Source organism: Amblyraja radiata, chromosome 1 (genome assembly GCF_010909765.2).
Source record: "Amblyraja radiata isolate CabotCenter1 chromosome 1, sAmbRad1.1.pri, whole genome shotgun sequence".
Lineage (NCBI taxonomy): Eukaryota > Metazoa > Chordata > Chondrichthyes > Rajiformes > Rajidae > Amblyraja > Amblyraja radiata.
In genome coordinates, this window is record NC_045956.1 from 73,951,692 (window position 1) to 73,979,525 (window position 27,834).

General features: G+C 42.0%; 1 protein-coding gene and 1 long non-coding RNA gene across 5 annotated transcripts in view; one reads left to right on the plus strand and one right to left on the minus strand.

Moving 5' to 3' along the window:
• Nucleotides 1-27,834, plus strand: part of arhgap24 (Rho GTPase activating protein 24) — a 472,936-nt gene that overhangs the window by 177,581 nt on the left and 267,521 nt on the right. The window lies entirely within an intron of this gene.
• LOC116975292 lies at nt 14,389-18,571 on the minus strand. The gene is made up of 3 exons (XR_004412587.1): nt 18,466-18,571; nt 18,060-18,062; nt 14,389-14,399 (listed from the first exon to the last, which is right to left on the minus strand). It is a non-coding gene; the product is annotated as an uncharacterized LOC116975292 (long non-coding RNA).

Genomic DNA, 27,834 nt, shown 5'->3' on the forward strand with positions numbered 1-27,834 from the left:
ATACATGACATTTCGGGTTGAGATTCTTCTTCAGACATTTGTAGTGTATGGGCGGTGGGGGAGAGAAAGAGAGGAGGGGCAGGACAAAGTCTGGCGAGTGATCGGTGGATTCAGGTGAGGGGAGTTTTGTAATCGGCAGATGGTTGGTCAAAAGCCAGAGGTGAAAAGGCAAAAGGTGTGAGATAAGGATAGAAGAGGTGCAAATCAAAGATCCTATAGCAAGCGAGATAGCCCTCACGACGAAAAATACATAGTAGGGTCTTGGGCAGATTCATGAGTAATCTTCGGACCCATTTCTGTAACCGGCTCCTGTCTCCACCATCTTTGTCTGCCATAGCTGAGCAAAGATACTAGTACAGAGACGGAAGCCGGTTACGGAATCATCCTCGTAAAAATCAAAGATCTTTGGTTAAAATCTTCTCCTCATTTTCTCTCTGCCTCTCTGCCCCGTTAAAGAGACTCACTGACGGGGGGAAAGAGGGCGGGCATGAGATCCGAAGCTGAGAACAGATGGCCCTTCGGTTTCTTCCCCCATCACGCTCGCTGCCCGGCTCCCAAACTCCGGACCCGTCTGCTCTTCACTACTCCTCTGCGTCGCTGACTGTCGGACATTTATTCCTCTTTCTGCCAAAATGGCTGAGTGCTGGAAGGGCTCTTTTGTTCGGCCCGCCCCAGTGCTGCAGCAGTTTGGTGGGAATCGGGCTTGTACCCCAGTTCTTACCTTGGTATTGAGCATCGATTTCCCTCATCAGAGAAACGTCCCTCTGGAGATCGAAAGGCAGAGACTCGATTGAATCCAGATAGTCTTCCACATAGTTCACAGCGTGCAGCTGCTCCCCGTTTGCAGGTCTCAGCATCTTGCAAGCTACATTTGTTATTTGTTGGGGCAGAAGGGGTGGGGAGCAAGCGGACTTTCCTTGGGCTACACTCGCTCGCTCACTCGGTCGGTCGGTGGAAGCCTCAGCCCCTCACTCATGCTCACTCCGCCTTTCTCTTTATGCGGAAAAAATAAACAACCAATTTTGAAAAGGCACAGCGGAGAGAGGAAGAGGGAAGCATGGATTGGAAAGGTCTCCCTTTTCCACTGCCGTGTGGGCACAGCCTCTTTGCCCTCAGTGCCCCCTCCACCCTTGCACAGTCCGATCTCAATCCCGGTGCTTTGAATCCAAAACATTAAAAAAGAAAATTAACAGAATTATAATTTATTAACATATTAATCATTAACAAAAAAGAACAGAATTATGAATCATGAGTCTAACACTATATCACACACACAAACTGTTCCCCCCGCAGCGTTGATTACACTGCGAGAGGGATATACAAAGTCGAGTCGGGTCGGGTTTACTGAACTGGCCGACGAAAAGGCTGATGTTCCGCTCCGTTGCGTCTTTGTTGCGTACTACGTGTCAGCCCATTGGTTTTAGCAGGAGTGCACTATCTTGCTTGCTATAGGATCTTTGGTGCAAATTGTAAGACTAGAGGAAGAAAAATAGGTTGAAGGAGAGAATAGGTGCAAGTCCAGGTGGGTCACAGGGAAGTGTAGGAAGGAAGTGTTGTTGTAGTTTGGATACATAAAATTGGGGAATTCAATATTCATTCCATATAAGGTTCTGTTCCTCCAATTTGGCTGCAGTCTCAGTCTGGCAAAACATGAAGCGTAGGACAGAAAACTCAGTGTGGGAATGAGAAGGGAAAGGGGAGGTTGAAAGGGTCAGCAGCTTCCAGTTCCTCGGTGTGCACATCACTGAGGGCCTCTCTTGGACACCCCACACGGACACAATAACAAAGAAAGCCCGCCAGCGGCTCTTTTTCCTGAGAAGACTGAGGAGGTTTGGCATGAACGCCAGCATCCTCACAAACTTCTACAGATGCACCATCGAGAGTCTGCTGACGGGCTGCATCACAGTCTGGTACAGGAACTGTTCTGCCCACAGCCGCAAATCACTACAGAGAGTGGTGAAGGCAGCACAGCACATCACTGGCAACTGTCTCCCGGCCATTCAGGACATTTTCCACAGGCACAGACTGTTCTTCTTGTTACCGTCAGGCAGACGATACAGGAGCATGGCTGCACGTACCACCTGACTTAAGAACAGTTTTTACCATCAGGCTTCTGAACTCATAAACACATCATATATGTTGATTCTTTTATTTATTATTGTACCGTTGACCTTGTGTTAACCTACATATGACAAATAAAACTGAACTGAACTGGTAAAATGGTTAGCAGAGTAGGCCCACTCTGTAGGCCCTTGCAGACCGAGCACAAGTATTCAGTGAGTCCATGATGGGTCTCGCTGATATAAAGGAGGCCACACCGTGAATACCAAATGCAGTAGAGGAGGTTCGAGGAGGTGCATGTGAACCTCTGTCTCACCTGGAAGGACTGCTGCAGTTCATGGATGGAGGTGAGGGAGGAGGTATAGGGAGATGCGATACAGCTCCTGCAGTTTCAGGGGAAAGTGCCTGTGAATGGAGCTGTGGGAGCATGGGGGAAGGGATGAGTGAATTAAGGGTTGCAGAGGGACCAGTCTCTGTGGAAGGTGGAAAGGGGTGGGGATGGAATTATGTGACCAGTTGTGGGGTCATGTTGAAGGTGGCGGAAATGCCTTTGAACAATGTGTTGAATGTGGAGGCTGGTGGGTTGAAAGGCAAGGACCTGGGGAACTCTACCCTTATTCTGTCTGAGGGAAGGGGGAGCAAGAGCAAAACAATGGGACACAGAGGAGACACTTGTGCGGGGTCTATCTATGACAGCAGGAGGAAAACCATGTTTACCCTTCACTTTACCAGGGTTCATGGTGATCAGGGGACCAGCATACTCTCAGGGATAGATTGAGTTAAAGAATATTCCACGTAAGTTTGTAAAAATGAATATGTATTTAAGTTCCCTGATTCCTGCAATGTGCGTGGGAGCATTCTGAATGCCTTACTGGTTCATGGTTGTAACTGTAACTTGTAACATTTTTAGCCTATGTTGGAGAGTGGAGAAGGTGGTAAAAGCCGTTTTTCTCTGCCAGTTTGTAAATGAGCTGCATCCATCCCCATCCTTGGTCTGACAAATATTCCAACTTGGTGTACAAGGATGTTTTGTTAACACAGAAGGGGGTCTGAATTCTTGTTCCCTACTGTCACTTTTCCTGGTTAAGTTTTCAGCTTAAGTTTTCAGTTGTGGCCAATAAAGGAGTGATATTTTACCCTGTTCTGAAAGTGATGGCCACCAGGAAAGGCACTTTCACATCCTCTTAGGACATATTTTTAGTTTGGTTCGTAAATTTAGTGTGGAAACAGGCCCTTCGGCCCACCGAGTCTGCGCTGGCCAACGATCACCGGTACACTAGTTCTATCCTACACACTAAGGAAAAATTTACAGAAGCCAATTTACCTGCAAACCTGCACATCTTTGGAGTGTTGGAGGAAACCAGAGCTCCTGGAGAAAACCCATGCGGTCACAGGGAGAACATACAAACTCCATGCAGACAGCACCCGTAGTCACGATCAAACCCAGGTGCCTGACGTTGTAAGGCAGCAACTCTACTGCTGCGCCACAGTGCAGTTAATCTGTTTGCCTGGTAGCATTGATTTAGTAACGTTTGGCTGATAACAATATTGTTGCAGTCAGATCCAATTAGATGATCTGATTCTTTCTCCAAAGCCAGCTAACTCTTTCAGCCGGCCTTTAAGATTTACCAAACATTGCTTTCCCTGTGCCCATCTGCACAGGATGCCCCAAGCCCCATCTCCTGCCCAATTAATGCTACTCTCAGTTTCTTGCCATTTGGAGGGGTTAATAAACTGGAAGGTTAGAAAAGAGGGAAAGGAGTCTCTGGTAAAGTAAGAGAAAAAAATGCAATTCTGTTTTAGGCCATTGTGATCGAAAATGAATTCCTATAAACATTTGAGGATCAGAGCAGCATTTTCAGCCTAATAAGGAGTTTGTAGAAAGGTATATCTTGTTGCTATGGTATTTCTTTTTAACTTTGCGGTGATGCTTGAAGCCATGTAGAACAGTTTTAAGCGATGTCAGGTTGTGGTTTTAAAGCTTTCCAGCTGTATCTCGAGTGTTTTAAAGTGGCTACTTTACTTCCTTGCGTTTCAAAGAAGACAATTGGAGCTTTATTTTCTGCTTTAAAAAAACAACTTTTTATTAAGCTTGAGTTCCGTTGGTTGGTGCCAGTCTGGATTTTTGACAAGATTTATCAAGCCTCTTAGTTAAGATTTAGCAAAAGCTGGCCAATGCCACTATATTAATCCTGGCCATTGTTGTAGTTAGATGCCAGTGAGATGATTTATGCTTAAGACTTCTCATTCACGCAGAAGCTCATTCATGCAGCCTGTCCCTCATTCAAACCTTGTGCCAGTGATTCAAGTTAAAGATCTATTAATTCATTTAGATAGTGCAGCAACTGAGGAACATTTGTTCTTAGCATGTTAGTGGAAAACTGAACATAGAACATCATAAAAAGCTTTGACTTTCAAAAGGAGACTGGTAGGAAACATTAAATGTCAGATGCAAACTTTTCCCTCTGCTCCATAAGCAACTTATCTTCCTTCAAATACCACACATTGTCTAAAGCCTCCACCCTCTCCTTAAAACCTTCATTGTCTTTGGCTCCCCGGAGTCTATCCCATGTTTTTTCCCAAGACATCATCTGAATTTACTGGATGCTCATTAATGCAATGACTTGCTGCCATTGCATTGACGAGCATTCAGTCATTTCCATTCCCATTTTAGCTCCTCATCTCCTCACTTTAAATCTTCTCCGAACTTGTCTTGTATATAATTTACCTTATCTTTTCTCGTACAGCTGTTCCCAAAACCTATCCAACAACCCTGGGGGCTATCACTGGCAAGGCCATGCCTGGGCACTTTCTAGTATTCCTAATCAGCTATTGTCCCAAGTCCATTCTGCTCTCACTTCATTCCACTATAAACTCTGGAAATTGTACCTCCAAGTTGCTGATGATACAAAAGTGGGTGGTTTTGCAGATACTCGTACTTATACTTACTTTATTAGCCAAGTATTTTGCAACATATGAGGAATTTGACTTGCCATACAGTCATACTAATAAAGAACAACAGAACACACAAAATACATTTTAACATAAACATCCACCACAGTGACTCCTCCACATTCCTCCATAGTGAAGATAGTTGTGAACATTGCAGCAGGATTTTGGTCGATTGGCCAGGTGGGCTGAGGAATAGTTCATGGAATTTAATACAAAGAAATGTGAGATGTTGCATTTTGGGAAGTCTAACATAGGCAGGACCTACACAGTGAATGGTAGGGCTCTGGGGAGTATTGTAGATCAGAGGAGTCTCGGAGTGCAGATGTATGGTTCCTTAAAGGTGGAGTCACTGGTAGATAGGGTGGTCAAAAAGGCTTTTGGCACATTAACCTTCATCAGTCAGAGTATTGAGTATAGAAGTTGGGAAGTCATGTTGCAGTTGTATACGACGTTGGTGAGGCCGCATTTAGAGTTCAGTTTTGGGCACCATGTTATAGGAAAGATGTTATCAAGCTGGAAAGGTTACAGAGAAGATTTACGAAGATGTTACCAGGACTAGAGGGTCTAAGCTATAGGGAGAGGTTGAGTAGACTGGGACAAAGGATAAAGGACATTTATTGTCACATACACCATTTCTGGGACTCTATTCCTTGGCGTGATCTTATAGGGTTGTATAAAATCATGAGAGAAATTGATCGGGTAGATGCACAGAGATTTGAGGATCACAGGGCATAAGTTTAAGTTTAAGGAAAAAGATTTAATAGGAACCTGAGAGGTAACCTTTTCACACAAAGGCTGGTGGGTGTATGGAATGAACTGCCAGTGGAGGCAGTTGAGGCAGGGACTATCCCAACGTTTAAGATACAGTTAGACAGGTATATGGATAGGACAGGTTTGGAGGAACATGGGCCAAACATGAGCAGGTGGGACTAGTGTAGCTGGGACATGTTAGCCGGTGTGAGGTTGGCCGAAGGGCCTGTTTCTACGGTGCATGACTCTATGACTGCTTATAAATGCACTTTCCAACTTGGCGTGCTTCTAATCCTCCATCTGTACCGTGTCTCAAGGCCACAAATTACATACTTGAGCGCATAGAGTGCTCAACCGCATAAACCTGCCAACATCGCATAAAGCATTTTCAGGCTTCAGTCTCATCTGCCACACAACATTGCCACAGAACCAGCCCACATAATAAAATCCATCTCCTTAAACCTATGTGTTCTTTGTTGCATCATTAAACCATTACAGCACCAGGCCTTAATCTTAAACACCATTACTGATTTCATCACTTCCAGCTCTCTGCCCTCTAAAGCCTCCAACCTTATCGTTCCCCAGCCCAGCATGGCCCGATTTTATCTTCTTCCCAAAATCCACAAACAGAACTGTCCTGGCAGACCCATTGCTTCAGCTTGTTCATGTCCCACCAAATTAATTTCCACATACGTTGACTCCATCCCCCCCCTCTGGTCCAATCCCTCCTTACATATGTCCACGACACATCACACGCTCTTCGTCTCCTTGATGACTTCCATTTTCCAGGCCCCCACTCCCTCAACTTTACTATGGATGTCCAGTCACTCTACACCTCCATCCCCACCAGGAGGGTCTTAAAGCCCTCCGTTTCTTACTCGACCGCAGAACCAGCCAATTTCTGTCTACCAATATTCTCCCCAGCCTAGCAGAGCTGGCCCTTACCCTCAACAACTTTTCCTTCCTCTAAATCCAAGGCGTAGCTATGGGCGCTCGTATGGGCCTAGCTATGCATGCCTCTTTTTAGGGTACGTCGAACAATCCCTGTTCCAGGCGTACACTGGCCCTATCCCCGAACTCTACCTCCGCTACATTGATGACTGCATTGGTGCCACCTCCTGCACCCATACACAACACATTGACTTCATTAACTTCACCACTAATTTCATCCTGCACTCAAATTCACTTGGACCCTCTCCAGCATCTCCCTACCGTTTCTCGATCTCACAGTCTCCATCACAGGAAACAGACTATTGACTGACATCTACTACAAACTACTGACTCTCATAGCAATCTTGACTACACTTCTTCCCACCCTGCTTCCTGTAAAGACTCTAGTCCCTACTCCCAATTCTTCCATTTACGCCACATATGCGCCCAAGATGAGATGTTCCATAACAGGGCATCGGAGATGTCCTCATTCTTTAGGAAATGGGGATTCTCCTCTTTCATTATAGATGAGGCTCTCACTAGGGTCTCCTCGATATCCCGCAGCTCCGCTCTTGCTCCCCCTTTCCCCCATTTGTAACAAGGATAGAGCCCCCCTTGTCTTCACCTTCCACCCCATCAGCCGTCGCATACAGCATATAATCCTCCAACATTTTCGCCACCTCCAACGGGATCCCACTACTGGCCACATCTTCCCATCTCCTCCCCTTTCTGTTTTCCACAGAGACCGTTCCCTCAGAAACTCCCAGGTCAACTCGTCCCTTCCCACCCAAACCACCCCCTCCCCAGGTACTTTCCCCATACAATGCAGGAGATGCTACACCTGTCCCTTTACCTCCCCCCTCGATTCCATCCAAGGATCTAAATAGTCTTTCCAGGTGAGGCAGAGGTTCACTTGCACCTCCTCCAACCTCATTTGCTTTATCCGCTGTTCCAGGTGTCAACTTCTCTACATCGCCGGGACCAAGCGCAGGCTCGGCGATTGTTTCGCTGAACACTTCCGTTCAGCTCGACTTAACCTACCTGATCTCCTGGTGGCTCAGCACTTCAACTCCCCCTCCCACTCCCAATCTGACCTTTCTGTCCTGGGCCTCCTCCGTTGTCAGAGTGAGGCCCAGTGCAAATTGGAGGAACGGCACCTCATTTTTTGCTTAGGTTAGCAATGTTACAAAATTTTGAGATTTTAAAAATCAAGTCTGTAATTTATCCCATCAGATAAAGCATAAAAATAAGTTTAATTTGACATCTAATTCACTTTCATATCTCAAGTATTTAAAAAGTTATGGCCATTTTCATACTCGGAAATGAGCATCTTGTTCCCTATTGATTTTCTATGGACATAACAAAAAAGTTGTGATCGTGAACAGTCAAAAGCCCATAACTTTCTTAAAAATTAAGAGAACTGAATGAAATTTTCAGTTATCATAGATTGAAGCATTCTGAAACAAATATAAAATAATCTTACTTGGATGACCTGAAATTAAAGCATATAATTAGTTAGTTACCTAATTGTAGCTAATTTCAGACTTCAATTACTAGATCTAAACATCTATCCATTTCTTAATAAATGATTAACATTTTTAAATAGCCTAAATGTCCAAATAATATTCACAAATAATTCACAATAAAACATGATTTTAAAATCTCATTTACATTAATTTATAGGCCAAATGGAAAGAATTCAGTGTTCAATTGCTGTAAATAAATGCCCATTTAAATCAGCTTTCCAGTGGGTCCCTGTGGAACGCGCTGGTTTAGAACGTTCACATTGCGGTAGATTTGTGCCTCAAATGCCGAGAAAAATACTGCGCGATATAATGGGCCCAAATTGAGCTACTCGCAATATTAAATTTTGTATAAAAGGATCTTTAGAAGCCCTTTTGAATGTAAAAATTTACAGCCCACCTTCTGCTATTTTCTTTATGAGACCATGCGGTTGCTGACGGTCGCGGGTTTAAAGATTGATTTTTAAACTACTATAACTATTATTCAAGGCCTTTAAACCTAATAATAGCTTTTGCGACGGGGTCTTCCAGCGATTTTTCGTTAATAATTAACTAGGCTGAACATCTTCGATTTGAACAGCTTAGAGAAAATCGCGTTTTAAACCCGCCCCCTCTAAACGGCGCCAAAATCGCGCACACCCTCAGCGGAAGATTTTCAAAGACGCTTCAGGTAGGCTTTGCAACATACCTACTTAGGTAGTTCACACCCCAGCGGTATGAACATTGACTTCTCTAACTCCAGATAGCCCTTGCTTTCTCTCTCCATCCCCTCCCCTTCCCAGTTCTCCCACTAGTTTTACTGTCTCCGACTACATTCTATCTTTGTCCCGCCCCCTACCCTGACATCAGTCTGAAGAAGGCTCTCGACCAGAAACGTCACCCATTCCTTCTCTCCAGAAATGCTGCTTGGCCCGCTGAGTTGCTCCAGAATTTTGTGTCTGCCTTCGATTTAAACCAGCATCTGCAGTTCTTTCCAACTCACTGAAATGTCCAGTATTTACAGTATATACCATTCACAATGCTAAGCTGATGGGAACAAGGCCTTTGAGGCAATTCCACTAAAATGCCTTCCGTTGTATTACTTTGTTATTCGTTGATGGAGTAAATGGAATTGACATTGTCCAACTTTGAGTGTCAGTTTAAGCGTAACGCTGATAACAGAGAAAATGTACTTCTGAATAAAACATAAGTAGAAAGTGACCTATATTGTTTGTGTTGGACATGAAATATTGCTGCATGTAGTACTTCATTCCTGAAGTTCAATTGCATTGAGATAAACAAAACCAAATGTCAGGGGTTTCATGCACAGCTGCCTTTATATTGCACTTGCAAAAGAACCAGAGATTAAATTCTTCGGTAAACATTTGAAATACTTATTAACCAGTATGTGACCTACTTTGCCATTATTTTCCTTCATGTTATTTTGGCATTAGTTGGAAAATTCAGAGAGTATTGAGTTATATTAAATAGGTAAGTTTGCATTTTGTGGTAAATGCACAGAATGGTCGCCAAGAAGACAGCAGCTTTGCTTACTATCTGCCAATCAATGGCTAGACGTTTGAAGAATCTGACCTCTCCTGTCCTGATGAAAGAGAAAACGCACGAGGAATTTGTCCAAATGGTCAACGAATACTGAAGTCTGAAGCTTCTGGTTATTGAAGATCAGGTCGGGCTTAAAGGAATTTGGGGCATGATACAAATATGTTTCAGCCAATGGCAGAACAAATAAAGTAGCCTGAAGCAGGTAACCTTGACAGGTTTACTGACGATGCAACGAGAGATCACTTTGGCTATTGATGTCAAAGGAAGTGAAAGATAAAACAGGCTCATGTTTGACTGAGGTAACAGAGCCCAATTTACATCTGGTGCTGCTCAATCAGGACAAACAGTTATCTGTGCAGCCCCAAACTGGTGTTAAAATGCCACTCAAATATAGAATCGGGGCATTTTCATAATTAATGGAAGCACCGCAGGATGAGAGGCAAGTAGGCTACGCCGCTGGCCAGGCTGCGGTTAATCAAAAGAAGAGGGACACCAGCCACAGGAAGGGGCAATGTAGAAAAAAGCAGTGGGGAAGTATTAGAATAGCAGGCGACGCTGAATTCTGTTCTTCAGCAGCGAAAAGGAAATTATTAAGATTTAAACTTTAGACTTGGAACTTTAGCTCCAGCGTGGAAACTGGCCGTTCAACCCACTGAGACTGCGTCGAACAGCAATCACCACATACACTAACACCAACCTACAAATGGGATAATTTGACAATTTTACTGCAGACAATTAATGTACAAACCAGTACATCTTTGGAGTGTAGGAGGAAACCAGAGGACACGGAACAAACCCACACGATCACAGGGAGAACATACAAACTCCGTACAGTCAGCATCTGTGGTCGGGATCGAACCTGGGTCTCTGGCGCTGTAAGGCAGGAACTCTACCACTGCGTCACTGTGCTGCCCAGGTGGGGCAACAAGTTATCACCGAAAAACAAATAGAAGTAAAAACTTTTGGTTCTCTGGATACTTTCAAGAGAGAGTTAGATAGGGCTCTTAAAGATAGTGGTTGTGATTGTGGATGATCAGCCATGATCACATTGAATAGCAGTGCTGGGTTGAAGGGCTGAATGGCCTACTCCTGCACCTATTGTCTATTCTTTGTATTTAACTTACTTTTATAATGAAGCTTGACAACTGCATTCAAGTGATTCAATAGATTCAACTTGACTCGGAATATGCCGTCCGTGGCGTGCAGACACCGATGGGGTCAGGTCAGGTCACCCAGGGACTGGTCCTTGACTTAATTGGTGAGTCAACATCTGAGCCCCAGAGTATTTATTATTTCCTGACAGCAAAGTGCAGGGGTGAATGATAAGCATGCACCAACTTGAGGGTAGAATGTGGCTGGCCAAAGGAAAGGGCAATCCAGCTTTGTAGCCAACCAACTGAGCTGCTGTCTACTGATGTCCTGGTTACTTTACTCAGGAAGCTAGAGAACAGGCCATGTATAGAGATATAGATACCGAGGTATAATGCAGAAACAGGCCCTTCGGCCCACCGAGTATGACCTGGCATATTATCCTATGCACTAGGGACAATTTACAATTTTACCAAGCCAATTACCCTACAAACCTGTACGTACGTCTTTGGAGTGTGAGAGGAATCTGGAACTCCCGGGGAAAACCCATGCAGGTCATGGGGAGAACGTACAAACTCCGTACAGACAGCACCCATAGCCAGGATTCAACATGGGTCTCTAGCGCTGTCAGGCAGCAACTCGACCACTGCACCACTGTGCTGCCCCTAAGTATAGTCCTGGCTGCTGAGGTGAGATGAGATGAACAAAGCTGGCTGCTGCTCTCAGATGGAGTGGCTGTTTGTTTGTGTACGACCACCCTTCCAACCCCCCCCCCCCCCCCCTCACAGAAGTAAGTTTCAAGACCGATGTAAACAATAAAGAATATCTTAGAAGATATTCCTACTGAGGAATGTTTACTCGTGTTGTATAATAATGAGCAATACAAGTTGTGAAGGGAATGAATAAATGCAATTAGTATTCTTTCTTCACCCATTTCAATGTTGGACAAAACAGATTATCAGAATATTCTCACATCAGTGCCTCTAGGAGCAAGCTGTGCCCATCCAGTGCCCTGTTCCTATATCACCAGAGTGGCTAAAACTCAGAAGTATTTAATTGGTGTAAAGATCTTTGGGGAAAACCCCCAAGGCCTTGAAAGATGCTGTATAAATGCAAACTTTAAGTGATAACACAGACCAGATCAGCTGAATCGCCTGCTTCTCTATTTTATCTTCAGCGGATAATTGCTGGCAAGGGAAATGCACCTGCTCTTGTCTGAATGTATTTTGGGACCTTCCACATCTATCTAAGAAGGCAAATGACCAATCTGCTCCAGTCATGGTGCATACATTTTAGGTTGTAGTATTTGTAACAACAACCCACCTTTTGGCATGCTGTCGGAAAATTAGTCTTGAGTTTTTCTCTGTTATTTGCAGTAACAAGCCTGACCTGACTAATAAGCTCATTGCATCTCTCCGGTTTGTTGTGCCAGCAAATGATGATTCTATTTTCATCAGTGTGTTATGCTTTTGTCAGCGTTTCACCTCGAAACTCGGCAAATTACATGTTTTGCATTATGGAACTCATAAGATCATTCCACATTTATGAAAATCAGCCGTGGTAATTTTTTATCTTTCTGAAAAGGATGGTCTCTTAATGGATGATGGAGATTAATTTTCCCAGTGAAAGGGATTTAACTTTATGTTAATTAAGCTTATATTTTTGTTATCATGGCATCTTGCTAACACAGTGGTGCAGTAGTAGATTTACCTTAAGGGGCTGTCCCACTGCGGTGACCTAATCTGCGAGTTTAGAAGAGTTTGCCCTCGACTCAAAACTCGCAGCATGGTCGACACGTGGTCCTAGGAGATCCTATGAGGTCACCTAAGCTCTCCTTCATGCTCCAGGGAAGTTCCCGCATACTCGGGGCCTCAGTTTTAGTCGAGGAAAATATTACAGCATGTTGAAAAAATTTTCGCGAGTAAAAAATGGTCGGCATGGTTCTTTTTAACTCGCAGTGCAGCGGAGTGGGGTCGCTATGTAGTTTCAGGCAGTCGAGGGCAGCAATCTCCTTCACTGACCGGCCATTTTAATTGGCTCATTGGAGTTTTCAGGACCAAGGAAAACCGACCAGTAATGTAAAATGCCCGCTAAACTTTATTTAACGTTCTCTGACTTCTTAAAAGTGTCTCCCCCCTTCTCCACCCCCTTCTCCTCCCCCTTCTCCTCCCCCTTCTCCTCCCCCTTCTCCTGCCCCTTCTCCTCCCCCTTCTCCTCCCCCTTCTCCTGCCCCTTCTCTCCCCCTTCTCTTGCCCTCTCTCCCCCATCTAAAGGACCTTACCATACATTGTGCAGCCGTCTTTTACCTTCCTGTTCATCGCGGGTGTAAATTTCAGACAGCGCTCCCCCGCCTTTGCGACGTGTGTGTGTGTGTGTGTGTGTGTGTGTGTGTGGTCAGTCGATCCAGTTGCGGGGAGGTTTGCAATGTATTTTTATGTGATGTTGTCCCTTGTCTGGGCCTTGTGTCCGAAATAAAGTTTATCATTATATATAAAAATCTGGAGAAATATATATGTGTGTGTTATATGATAATATACATCTATATCACATTCATATATGTGTGTATGTGTGTTCTTTCCTAAACAATCTAATTAGTTGTATGGTCGCTGAATAAAACCATCCTTAAGCTATACATCGTTTTTTAATCTAGCTCAATACAAATTTTATTTTGTTAAATACTTCATTTAGATAACCCCACCATTACAGACAGATCTCATTCCACTCTCTGGCTATTGCGAAGACCAGACTCATTTTATTGTCGAAAAACAATTTCATCGACACAAAATATTATTAAGGAACATTAAGGAACATTTGAAGAGTAGAGCAACTGGAATCTTCATATTGATATTATTTTTCCAAATATCGCAGTTGTGAACAGTGTGATTAGATGAATTACAAAGTGCAAGTGTAATACAAAAATCAACTCAAACACAGCACATGAGCCATTTAAAAAGAAAAGTTTTTAAAAAAACATTAAAAAAGACAATTAACAGAATCATAATTTGTTAACATTAATCTTTAAAAAAAGTTAACAGAATTATGAATAAACAAAATTATGCATCTAACCGTATATCACACACCCAAACTGTTCCCCCGCAACGCTGATTACACTGCGAGAGTGATATACCAAGTCGGGTCAGGTTACTGAAATGGACAAAGAAATGGCCCACGTTCCGCTCTGTTGCATACTACACGTTAGCCCATTGCATTTAGCAGGAGTGAACTATCTTGCTCGCTATAGGATCTTTGCAATAGTCTATTACTGATTGAAGAACAAGATATTAGGCAGGACATTTGTGTAATCACTCATTATCAATCAGAGCCATGGGTGTCCCTCTAAGATAAAAAGAAGGTGGATTGTTTAGTTTCACACGAACCACAGAATGTCAGATGGTGCCACACTCCCTCAATACTGCCCTGAAATGCTGCCTGGAACTTCTTGCACTGGACAGGACCTTGACCCACAGTGTTTAAGGGTGCTACATGGTTTGGGAACAGCTCCATCCATGAACGCAAGAAATTGCAGAGAATTGTGGACACAGCCCAGACCATCTCCCAAACTAACCTCCCTTCTATTGACTCCATTGACTACTGACATCCTGCGCTGCCTTGGCAAGGTCACCAGCATAATCACGGATGCATCCCGGCCACTCCCTCTACTCCCATCTCCCAATGGGCAAGAGGTACAGAATTGTGAAAACGAACACCTCCAGATTTCTTCCCAACTGTTTTGAGGCAACTGAACCATCGAACCATCAACTAGAGAGCAATCCCGGGCTACTATCTACCCCATTGGAGATCCTCGGACTATCTTTTAAATGTGCTTTGCTGGACTTTATCTTGCATTAAACGTTATTCATGTTATTCCCTTTGTCATGTATCTGTACACTGTGGATGTCCCGATTGTAATTATGTATTGTCTTTCCGCTGACTGGATAGCACGCAACAACAAAACAATTTCACTGTACCTCAGTACACATGATAATAAACTAATCAAAACTATTTCTAGGCCACATACCATTGTGACTGCTGCCCCCAGAATGTCCCAGTGGTACCTGACATGGATAATAAGTGTGAATGGTTTGATCTAGAGACTCCTACACTGTTTTTAAATCCTTTTGAATAATCCCTTCACTGGCTCCATGCTAGTCACACTTCCATGAAGGAGTATCTTGTGATGATGCATTACTACAATACGCTAACGACTAGCAAATGACTGTAGCAAAGGAGGACAACAGAGAGGGTAAAGAAAAATAACACATAAGCAGAAAAACAGCCAGCAAAACATTTCTCTAAGAACCACAAGGGAAAACAACAGCACAGATCCTTAAAAATGTAAAATACAAATATAGCAATTGTAATACAAAAAAAGGAACAGCACAAAATGAAACGTCTACAAAACAAACATCCTCAACCACATAAAGATATTTCCATCCTGGGAAAAAAGGTTCTGACTGCCTGCCCCAACTATGCGTCGGATGTTATCTATTGAGTACTGTGTTTACAAACATGTTGTACTTTTAAGTAATAAAAGACTCTTGACTCTTGGAAGTGCATCAGGTTAGATCAAACACGATCCAGTCCACTATCCAATTTAATATGGGGAATTTTTGACAGTGCAATGCTCTGATCTTAAATCGCAACAAAATCTTACTAGGGGTTTAAGACAAGTAACACCTCTGGCACAAAAGTGTAAGTAGACAGCATTTTTTTTATTAGCTTAATCCACTCAGTCCTTTGATTAATCAACTGTATCTGGTTATTAATCGCAGTGCCCTGTTTATTTCCCTGTAACCTATTCGCTTGTACATGCCTATCAACCTCTGCCACCTGATTCTCCTACCGACCAACTTGCTCTTGAGGGTAACTTACAGTAGCCAAGCAACCTACCAACCAGCACATTTTAGGGATTTGGAATGAATCTGGAGCACCCAAAGGAAACCAATGCAGTGACAGAAAGAATGTTGCAAACCCCACCCAGAGGACAGCAGAAGTAAGAACCTTTCACTTTCTGTGTTTGACTCGGGTTTATCTCCCGTCATATTTCCATTTATAACATGACCTCCAATTTTCTGCAGCAATTTTCAATGCAGTACTTCAGTAATATTCTCTGCAGAAACTAATCTGTTGCCATCCTCTGTGTATATACTTCCCATTCTTCCTAATCAAATCCTTAACAAATATACGTCAATTATTTCTGCTCAGTGCATTCTCGTCCAAGTACTTATTTATCTCTTGTTACGATTCCTACTCATTTCCTTATGCTGATGTAAGCTTAATTAATTTATTGGCTGACTGACTTATCATTTTGAGAATGGATGTGTAGCATTTGTCACCTTGTTTGGTAGTACCGCTAATGCATCAGTAAAAATGAGGCTTAATGCGATTAGTTGATGTAGTACTGCTCAATTTACAGCTGTGTTTTCCAGGATTATATATGATGCACATTTATCTGCACGGATAGCTAGTGCCTACTATGGTCTTCATCTCCATGGAAACCAGATTGCCCATTCTCAAGTGAAAAGAGGAAAAAAAGGCATTAACTGTTTAAAGTGAACTTTCTTGGTGCAGTTGTTAAATACTGGAAATGGAGAAGCGCTTTCCTTTTCCCCCACTCTCATTGAAAATGTCACCTCATGAACGCGTTCCATTCACAGCAGGCCGATTCTGGTCGGCTGCAGCCAAGGGTGGATGGAGATGTGGTATGGAGGAGTTTGCTTCCGCAGTGCAGCAAAGAGATTTTTATGTATTGAGAAACAAGGAAACTGCAGATACTAGTTTACACAAAAGGACACAAAGTGCTGGAACAACTCAGCGGGCCAGACAGCATCTCTGCAGAACATTGATGGGTGCAAGCAACAGGGTTCACAGAGGGGGAGCAGTGAGAGCGTGTCTCACAGAACAACCGTTGGAGGGAGGAGGAGAACTACTTCGTATGTGGAACGTTGCCGACCCAGAACGTCATCTTTCCATGTTCTCCAGAGATGCTTCCTAACCCGTTGAGTAACTCCAGCACTGTGTGTCTTTTTACGTAGTGAGAGTCACGATAAGCGAATAACATGGTTGAATAGGGAGAAAAGATCACCTTACTTTACAGTGAGTGCCTGCAATGGAATGATCAACAAACTCTACCAGTTGAAGTCATACCTTTGCATAAATGGATACTTGGGATATGATCTAAGATATTTTGCCATGATTGCAACAGTTAGGCATGATTATGTTGAGACCAGAGCTGGAGTAGTGTGGACAGTTTTCTGCTCCATCAGGAAGGATGGGCTTACTTACCTGGGGTGGTGCAGCAGTAATTCACTCTACTGATTTCTAGGAAGAGGGGATTATCCACTGGGGAGTGACTGAGAAGGATACTCAGTGTAGTTTAGAGGCGATCTCATTGAAGCATACAAGGCTCTGAGAATGTTGGCAGTCTGGAAACTGAGAGACTTCCTATTCGCAGAGAAACTAGAATCATTATCCCAGGATAAGGAGTCAACTATTTTGGAATGAGATAAGGAAAACTTCCTATACAAGGACCCAGTAAATCTATGGAATCTTCTCCATCAGTGGATGCGTGTGAGTGAGTATATTTAGGACGCTATGGTGGACATTTGGGATATGGAGAGAATCAAAAAATTATGAGGATCATACAAGAAAGTGGACAATCTTGATTTTATTAAATGGCAGAGGAGGCTGAAGATGCCAGATGACACACTCCCCTTCTATTTTATCTTCTTCTCAGGCAATCCCTCAGGATTGGGGATTAATTGTTTCCATGCCAGCTCTCAGGTAACCGAGGCCAATGCAGGACACACAGACTTTTTCCAAAGCTGGGATGGAGGTTCCTGACTGGATGGGTTCCATGTGAGATGCTACACTCTTATCATTCTTACAGGACTTCCCTGTGCTCCCAAGACAAGGACTCAAGGCTCCCAACATCATCCCAAATAATCCTCCTCCACTTTGAGCAGTCATGGGCCAGGGATTCCCAGGATCTGCTGCAACTTTTTGAGGAAACTTTGATCCAAATTTTGCATCTGTTCATCAATTTTCCTGATATTCTCTATTTCCTGTGAAATAGCTTAGAAAAATGAATGTTCCCAAATTGAGAACAATAGTAATAGCCATTGATGTGATGTTGTTCTGCTGTGTTTTCAATGTCCTTTGAATGATCATTCACATTGATATAACTGTCTTTTAAACAGCAAGGAATAGCACAGCCTTCTGTCACTAATAAAAGCATTCTGTTTTCTAATTCTCATTGCCCTCTTTCCGTCTGTGCTCAGATGTTTACCGGGACATGTCTCTGGAGAATTTCTAATTATTTTATTGGAACCCAACAGCAATGGAAAATCTGGCTGCAGGAGGCAAGGTCACTGCTTATAGACTAAATACACATTTTTACTTCCATCTGCTTATTAGCAGGATTGGTGGGTGTCAATAGGCCTCACAGACAGTGTCCTCCATAATGTTTGGGACAAAGACCCATCATTTATTTATTTGCCTCTGTACTCCACAATTTGAGGATTTGTGATAGAGAAAATCACATGTGGTTAAAGTGCACATTGTGATATTTTAATTAAAGCCATTTTTATACATTTTCGTTTCACCATTTGGAAATTACAGCAGTGTTTATACATAGTCCCCCCATTTCAGGGCACCATAATGTTTGGGACAGCAAAGTCATGTAAATGAAACTAGTCATGTTTAGAATGTTGTTGCATACCCTTTGCATGCAATGACTGCTTGAAGTCTGTGATTCATGGACATCATCAGTTGCTGGGTGTCTTCTTTGGTGATGCTCTGCCAGGCCTGTATTGCAGCCATCTTTAGCTTATGCTTGTTTTGGGGGCTAGTCACCTTCAGTTTTCTCTTCAGCATATAAAAGGTAGGCTAAATTGGGTTCAGATCAGGTGATTGACTTGGCCACTCAAGAATTGACCATTTTTTAGCTTTGAAAAACTCCTTTGTTGCTTTAGTAGTAAGTTTGGGATCATTGTCTTGCTGTAGAATGAACTGCCGACAATGAGTTTTGAGGGTACACAAAAAAGCTGGAGAAACTCAGCGGGTGCAGCAGCATCTATGGAGCGAAGGAAAAAGGCAACGTTTCGGGCCGAAACCCTTCTTCTTCCCTCTCTGTGATCCCCCCTGCCCTCCCCTCTCTGTGATCCCCCCCTGCCCTCCAGTTCCTTCTTAAAAACAATGAGTTTTGAGGCATTTGTTTGAACATGAGCAGATAGGATGCGTCTATACACTTCCGAATTCCTTGTGCTATGACCATCAGCAGTTGTTTCATCAATGAAGATAAGTGAGCCAGTACCTTCAGCAGCCACACATGCCCAGACCATAACACCCCCACCACCGTGTTTCACAGATAAGGTTGTATGCTTTGGATCTTGGGCAGTTCCTTCTCTCCTCCATACTTTGCTCTTGCCATCACTCTGATATGATAACCGTTGTCTCATCTGTCCACAAGACCTTTTTCCAGAACTGTGGTTGCTCTTTTAAGTACTTCTTGACAAGATTACAGTTTGCCATCCTATTTTTGGGGTTAACCAGTGGTTTGCATCTTGCAGTGTAGCCTCTGTATTTCTCTTCATGAAGTCTTCTGCGGACAATGGTGATTGACAAATCCACACCCGACTTCTGAAGAGTGTTTCTGATCTGTCGGACAGGTGTTCGAGCATTTTTCTTTATTATTGAGAGAATTCTTCTGTCATCAGCTGTGGAGGTCTTCCTGGACCTGCTAGTCCCTTTGTGATTAGTAAGCTCACCAGTGCTCGCTTTCTTCCTAATGATGTTCCAAACAGTTGATTTTGGCAAGCCTAAGGTTTGGCTGATGTGTCCAACAGTTTTATTCTTGTTTCTCAGTCTCATAATGGCTTCTTTGACTTTCATTGGCACAACTTTGGTCCTCATGTTGATAAACAGCAAGAAAAGTTTCCAAAGGTGATGGAAAGACTGTAGGAAAAACTAGGTGCTGAGAGCTCCCTTATACCTGCATTAAGAAGGCAATTAAATACACCTGAGCAATTACAAACACCCGTGAAGCCATGTGTCACAAACATTATGGTGCCCTGAAATGGGGGGGACTATGTATGAACACAGCTGTAATTTCTACATGGTGAAACCAAAATGTATAAAAAAAGGCCTTTATGAAAATCTGACAATGTGCACTTTAACCACATGTGATTTTTTTTCCATTACATATCTCAAATTGTGGAGTACAGCGGAGTACAATAAATAAATGATGGGTCTTTGTTCCAAACATTATGGAGGGTACTGTAGTTGCTCCACAACATGGATTATATTACTTCCAGCCTGACTGTCCTTGCCATGAATAAATGCACATGAGTACGTGCTATGCTGATAGTAATTAATTCATGTCACGCCAACTACTTATCTGTTTTTGACTTAGAGCTGCAATATTGTTACTGGAACATTGATCTCTCTATTTAAGATGTTTTTATCCTCTGGATTAATTATAGCAATGTAGCACGAAATATTATCTTAATTAATGAATAGAATAAAATAATGAAGGGCAGCTTTCTTTTCACGGTGGTGAATACTAGCAATATGCTACGAATACCACGCTGTTGGTGGAGGCAGATACGATAGTGATGTTTGAGAAGCTTTTAGAAAGATAAATGAATATGCAGGGAACGGGAGGGATGAGGATAATGGGCAGGCAGAAGAGATTATTTTAATTTAACATCATGCCCATATCATGGGCCTGTCTCTGTGCTGTACTGTTCTATGCTCTATAAAATAATTGCTATTGTTAGAAGAGGCTACAAATCTTGTGAATTAAATGCCTGAAAACATATTGACAGATTCATATTCTCCAGCATCTGATATTCGGAAATCCAACACAGGTGTTGATAGGTTGTGCAGATGCTAATATTGACCAAAGTTCATCAAGTTGTGATGAACTTGTAATGGAGAGAAACCAATGAATCAAATAGACTTATGGAAGACTGCTGAATCATGTGGAAGACACCATTTTACTTCTGACCGAGGGTTACGTCATGTTTGAAGGATATGCTTCATCAGTGGTGACTGTCTTTTCTCATGCTCCTTAATTAAATTACCATGGTTTCTCCATTAGCATCACTCAAATCAGTCATCATGACAGCTGTGCAACATTTTCATTGAATTAATCTCTGCGGGAAGAATTGTATGTATTTATTTGTATTTAACTTCATTTTGTTTCTATTTCATGTCTTTTTCAGGGTGACTAATATCACTCATTGTTTATTTCCTTACTTGCAATAGTTTTATCTTCATTTTATGCCATGGCTCTTACTGCAACAGGCAAGACAAAACTCGAGAGCTCTTGATAATATGTTGCTTTATCTTCATTTGACTGTTTTGCATTAAAATGATTTAATAGACCTTACACATCAAAGAAAACATAAAAGGTTCCTTTTGCTCAGCTTCCAATAATATATTGATAATGATTTGTGCTTTAATTTCAAGATCAGAATAGTTTACAATTTTATCATTTGTTGTTATGATTCCAAAGATATTTTTTAATATCATGTAATGTTTCATTAAATCTTTTAGCATTTTCTATCTGCACATTATCTGTCGGTAAATATTATTTTCATAATGACCACAGTGATTGCACTGCTAATGGAATGATGTTTGACCTCTCAGCATGGTCCTGCTTGTAAACTTACTACCAGATTAGTCCTTATTAATCAAGCAATTTTACAGTAATCTGCTGTGAATTATTGCCCGATATACTTTGAGCAATTCTTAAAACTACCGTGATTACAAGTCACTAATCTGTCACAGAAGCTCAAAATTCTTTAAAAAAAACAAAGAATTGAGTGAGTTTGTCAATAATCTAATCTATACTTCATTTATTTACCAATTCAGCCATGCTTTTGAGGTTTAACATGTGGCCTGAATAATTTAGTTGATCCAAGATGCTGCCCAACCAGGTGACTCTTTGTGTGCTAGTCGCAGAAGTGGACATGCAATCACGCATTACAATCACTCCACTCTTTACACTGTGGATAATAATAATAATAATGGATGGGATTTATATAGCGCCTTTCTAATACCTTTCTAATACTCAAGGCATGATTGTAATCATGTGGATGGCATGATTGTAATCATGTGTTTCTTTCCGCTGACTGGTTAGCACGCAAACGCTTTTCACTGTATCTCGGTACATGTGACAATAAACTAAAGGCTCAACTAAACTCTCAACTCTTGGTTGTCATATAGTCATTACAAATATTTTTTTCCTGCATTTCAAGGGTTTCAACGGTTTCAAAGGTCTTTTGTTGTCACATGTACCAATTAAGGTACAGTGACATGCCAATTATCATACAGCCATACGAGAAAAAAAAAGCAACAAGCCACACAACTTCATGTAGCGCTTAGGGCTAAAGGAATCAAGGGATATGGAGAAAAAACAGGAACTGGGTATCGGCCATCATCACATTGAATGGCCGAATGGCCTACTCCTGCACCTATTTTTCTATGTTTCTGTGATGTACAGGACCGAGCAGTAGGATTCTGTTCCTGACAGTTGTCCATAATCCCCACAGTTTGTAAGTCAGAGATGTAACTACAAACCACGTTCCCACATATTTGAAGATGCCTGTAGCCCTCCCCTTGGTTTGCAGTTGATCTCTGCCAAGTCTCAACCATTACTGCTAGCCTCTGTATCCCCCTGGTGGCATCTCAGGTACTGGGAGGTCTATTAGATTTCTGCAGGTCCCAAATGCTCGTTCCTATTTGCGGTCTGTGTATAAGAAAGGTATTTTCAAGCTGGGGAGGACCTGTAAATTGGAGTAGATAATGCCACTCTATGAAACACTCAACATGAATACTTTGTCGTTTTTGTTAATTAAGGTGATGTTCTGCTGATGTTTCAAGAATTGATTTGACAACTTCAGAAATTATTTAATAGGATACAAAAGATTTAATAGGAACCTGTGGGGCAATTTTTCACATCGAGGGTGTTGAGCGTATGGAGCGATCTGCCAGAGGAGATAGTTGAGGCAGGCACTATAACAACATTTAAATGACATTTGGACAGGTGCATGGGTCGGAAAAGTCTAGAGGGATATAGGCCAATAGGACTTGTGGAGATAGGGCAAGTTGGGCCAAAGGACCTGTTTCAGTGCTCTGTCATTCTATAACTGCTCAATTATCTTCTAATGTCTGCAAAATGCCGTAAACGTAACAGAGAGTGCTTTGGCCAGATTTTCACTGCTGAGATGCACTTTCCATGGATGCTCTGCACTGATGCACTGGAAGCACCCCGGTGGTTGAAGTAATGATATGGTCATGGCTGGCCATGCCGGGTGGGTCAGGGTCCTGGGGCATGATGGCAAGGACATGCACATCTGCAATGCGTCTGTTCCCACAGAGTCCCTGAAACACCATAATCTTCCTGGTGTTCCAACATATTTACAAGTTGTCATCATTGAGTGCTTCAATTCACTGCAAAGGTCAAGGTCACATTGATTCTCAATTTACTCTCCACAGGATCCTCCCAGCAGACAGATCTCTGCCATGTCTCACACCTTGCTGCTTACCTGTGCATCAGAGAGGTCACCTTGGTGGATTCATGAAGAAACTATTTCATCTGCTTTATTTCAGTGAGGAACCGGTAGCATCTCGGGCACCGTGAATTTCATTAGCAATACTGCAGGTTCATGTTAGTACTTGTTCTTGGGTATAAACTATCTCAAGCTGTTTCAAGTGGGATTTTATCAAATACCTTATTTTTGTGGGGCTCTGGTTAGATGATAGTACTAAACACAGCAAAATGTTAGTGTACCATAATTGTCGGTAATCCAAATTCTAGCCAGGAGCATCTTAAATTAGTTGATCCATTGACTAAAATCTATCTTCAGACCAAGTTGTGAATATACAATACAACCTGACTGGTTGTTTAAGTTGAACATACATTCATTGTCACCAATAAAAAGGATGATGCTAGTACAAGACAGAAGACTGAGAAGATACAATTAGTAGTGGGAAATCATTGCCTTCAACTAATTCTATCAAAACAAAATGCTCAGAAATTAATAGGCTTGCCTACATCTGCTTTTAATGACTGGTGTGAAAGCAGCTTTGGAAAACCTATCGTGCCTCTTATGCTGAGGATTATGAACAATAAAGTTTACTGATAACTTAAAAGCTAAGCAAATATTTGACCATAATATGACAGAGTTCCTAGAGTTCTGCAAGTGGCAATCTTATCCTTGCCAGCTTTTATTCTTGTGGGTTTTATTTAAATACCTTGTCCCTTTATGATTCGAACTTTTACAAGTTGAAACTAGCTTATCTGTTGTCATTGAGATATTTATGTGTCCACCACGGTAAATACGAGTACAATAAATCAGTTTAACGTGCCTGCTGATATTATTTCCTCAGCCTCATTCTCACAAGGTCCATATTAACCTTTGCCATGTTTTTGCTTTTTATATATCAGTACAAAATATGTCTATTAGTTTTGATATTACATGCAGGTCATTTCTTTTTTTGTTGTGAGCTTCACTGGTGATTCCCGAAAAATTCCCAATCCTCTGATCTCCCACCAGCTCTCTCTCTGGTTAAATATCTGCCACGGACTAGTCCATAATCTTCCTTTACACCATTGAAATTGGTCTTATTTGAGTTATAAACACAAATGTTGGATGCTGAGGTGTTCACTCTCAAGCTGTAACTGAATTTCTACCATGTTCTGGTCACTACATCATGGGGGATCCTGAAGCAGAAAATACATGGTTACTCTCAATGCCTGGCTTCGCCACAACTTGAAATGTTCCTCAAAATGACAGATTAGATTGCAACTAAAACTGTAGGATTTTCCTGTTATTTACAGTGAAGTAGTTTGGTATTGTGGAGAGAAATATAATGGAACTCAATATTGAGTTATTGGTTGTTGGATAGGTTTACTACTATTTATGCTTGTGAAATTCCTCCGAGATATTCCTGCTACTCGGCTTTAACTTGCTGAAAATATATTGAGTAGCCCAGTTGGCTCAGAAATGCGAGAATAACTTTTTCTCACTGACGCAATATATGGAGTGTTCTTTCTTTTGGCCCAATTACTAAGCCTTCTGTGGAGCATAAAGTCTCTTATCCTCTCCTTGATTGCATAATTTCTGTCCATGTCAACTTTAATTTTGCTTTGTGTAGTTATTGTGTAACAGAAACATATTGAGACTGTAAACTTTAGTAAGAAAAACATTTCCCTGTCACCACAGTTTAGTACCAAAACCCAAGGAAGCTGGCGCTTGCAATTGTATTCATTCCCCAACCTGATTCTCACAAACTCCATTTAAACCTTAGCCACTCTTTCGCTTTCCATCTATCTGTATTAAATGTTTCTGTTATTTTTATATTTCGCGCAAGTCCATTTTTTTCCTTTACGAGCTTTCACTGCTGGTTCCCAAAAAATTCCCCGTCCTCAGGTCTTCCACTAGCCCTTGCTCCTGTGTATGTCCTATTTTAGGTTGAGATTTATTATTGTCACGTATACCAGGTACAGCAAGAAGCTTTTGTCTTCTTAACCTCCTTATCTTCTGAGCCTCCTAAAACTATTTTTAAATTTGACATTATCCTTGACCTCTTCTGTTAAAAACAAATGGGTTCCTCTTTCTCTATGAGTCTCTCTTTCCAGTTGGGACACATTTCTGCTGAGCCTTATGAATTAGCTGCTTAAAAATCTTCCACTGACCTGCCTCTTCAGCTTATTAATTCAGTCTTGAAATGAGCTCAAATTAAAAAGTAAAAGAAGACTCAATGAACAGATGAACCAATATAATTTTCACTTTGAATTACAGTAGACAATAAACAATAGACAATAGGTGCAGGAGTAGGCCATTCGGCCCTTCAAGCCAGCACCGCCATACAATGTGATCCCCTGACTATCATTAAGAGCCCTATCTAGCTCTCTCTTGAAAGTATCCAGAGTATCTAGGCCTCCACTGCCCTCTGAGGCAGAGAATTCCACAGACTCAGTACTCTCTGTGTGAAAAATTGTTTCCTCATCTCCGTTCTAAATGGCTTACCCCTTATTCTTAAACTGTGGCCCCTGGTTCTGGACTCCCCCAAAACAAAAATCATTTAAACTATTATTTTGCATTGCGGACTAATTTTATTTATTGGAATGCAAAATTCAGGATATAAAGTTCCTTGAAAGTGGCGTCACAGGGAAGTAGGGTAGTAATGAAGCTTTTGGTATATAGTCCTTCATCTGTCTGGGTATTGAGTATCAAAGTTGGGACATTACATTAAAGTTACACAACACCTTGTTGAGGCCACATTTTATAGTATTGTGTTCAGTTTTGGTTACCCTGCCATGAAAGGGTGCCATTAAGTTGGAAGGGATGCAGAGAAGATTTATGAGGATGTTGCCAGGACTCGAGTGCCTGAGCTATCGGGAAAGATTGGGTAGACTAGAACATTATTCATGGAACACAAGAGGCTGAGGGGTGAACTTCGAATCTAGAGGTGTATAAAATCATGAGGGAAATAGATAGGGTGAATGTGCAGAATGTTTAACCACAAGTCGGTGATTCAAGAACCAGAGGACATAGGTTTAAGGTGAGTGGAGCAAGATTTAATAAGAAAATGAGGGTGGTAACATATGTAGCATGCTGCCTGGGGAGATAGTTGCAGTAGGTACTATAAAAACATTTAAAAGACATAGGTGAGTGGGTAGGTGAGTGGATAGGAATCTGGACGATGGTGTGGTAAATTGGATTAGTAAGTATGCAGATGATACTAAGATAGGTGGGGTTGCGGGTAATGAAGTAGAGTTTCAAAGTCTACAGAGAGATTTATGCCAGTTGGAAGAGTCGGCTGAAAGATGGCAGATGGAGTTTAATGCTGATAAGTGTGAGGTGCTACATCTTGGCAGGACAAATCAAAATAGGACGTACATGGTAAATGGTAGGGAATTGAAGAATGTAGGTGAACAGAGGGATCTGGGAATAACTGTGCACAGTTCCCTGAAAGTGGAATCTCATGTAGATAGGGTGGTAAAGAAAGCTTTTGGTGTGCTGGCCTTTATAAATCAGAGCATTGAGTATAGAAGTTGGGATGTAATGTTAAAATTGTACAAGGCATTGGTGAGGCCAATTCTGGAGTATGGGGTACAATTTTGGTCGCCTAATTATAGGAAGGATGTCAACAAAATAGAGAGAGTACAGAGGAGATTTACTAGAATGTTGCCTGGGTTTCAGCAACTAAGTTACAGAGAAAGGTTGAACAAGTTAGGGCTTTATTCTTTGGAGCGCAGAAGGTTAAGGGGGGACTTGATAGAGGTTTTTAAATGATGAGAGGGATAGACAGAGTTGACGTGGAAAAGCTTTTCCCACTGAGAGTAGGGAAGATTCAAACAAGGGGACATGACTTGAGAATTAAGGGACTGAAGTTTAGGGGTAACATGAGGGGGAACTTCTTTACTAAGAGAGTGGTAGCTGTGTGGAATGAGCTTCCAGTGAAGGTGGTGGAGGCAGGTTCGTTTTTATCATTTAAAAATAAATTGGATAGTTATATGGATGGGAAAGGAATGGAGGGTTATGGTCTGAGCGCAGGTATATGGGACTAGGGGAGATTATGTGTTCGGCACGGACTAGAAGGGTCGAGATGGCCTGTTTCCGTGCTGTAATTGTTATATGGTTATATGGTTATATGGTTTAGAGTGATTTGGGCCAAACACAAACATAGTTGGGGCATCTTGGTCAGCATGGATGTTAAGCCGACGTTTTGTTTCCATGCTGTATGACCCTATAACGTTCAGAAAAAAATCAGAAAATACTAGGATCAGTCAAAATACTTTTGGAAATCAAATCTCAATATTTTATTGCTACTGTATCATGATTAGATTTCGCCACAGCATCTCAGCTTTGTATTCTGGAATTCATCTATTTATGTGTGAACACATCAAACCTGTGAAATAATATATTCCTTTTCTGTTCTTGACAAATCCATACTGTAAGGCTGTTTTATA